Source organism: Penaeus monodon, chromosome 22 (assembly GCF_015228065.2).
Source record: "Penaeus monodon isolate SGIC_2016 chromosome 22, NSTDA_Pmon_1, whole genome shotgun sequence".
Lineage (NCBI taxonomy): Eukaryota > Metazoa > Arthropoda > Malacostraca > Decapoda > Penaeidae > Penaeus > Penaeus monodon.
The window spans coordinates 1620101-1620464 of NC_051407.1; the positions used below are offsets into that span (position 1 = coordinate 1620101).

The window sequence follows — 364 nt, forward strand, 5'->3', positions numbered from 1 at the left end:
AGTTCGAACGCCTCACCTGTTGTTCGAAACGAGCGACGATCGAGCGCAGAAATCCCGACTAACACTCCAACGAGAGAAACAAAGCCTAATTACACTTCTTTCCCCACCAAAAAAAAACTTTTTTCCTTCTCTCTCCAATTCCAAAAGCTCCGACGGAATTTCTGTGACTTGAGCGCCCGCCCCTGAGAGCTAGACGGAGGCGACCGGAGAGCACGCCACGTGAACTGAGACTGAACGCAGCGTTTGAGTCTCCGCCGCCATGAGGGCAGGCGAAGGGGCGGGTCACGTGACGCATCCAGAGCTGTGACGTCACGATGCGGTTGCCCAGTGATATAGTTATTGATCGAAGGTCGATTTTTCAATC

At 52.7% G+C, this 364-nt stretch overlaps 1 protein-coding gene across 1 annotated transcript in view; it reads right to left on the reverse strand.

The window, feature by feature from the left end:
* LOC119586814 overlaps window positions 1-239 on the reverse strand; it is a 65518-nt gene extending 65279 nt beyond the window's left edge. The window contains exon 1 of the mRNA XM_037935540.1: window positions 17-239. The gene's annotated coding sequence lies outside the window, so the exon portion shown is untranslated. The remainder of the gene's footprint in view (window positions 1-16) is intronic.
* Window positions 240-364: the final 125 nt, after the last annotated feature.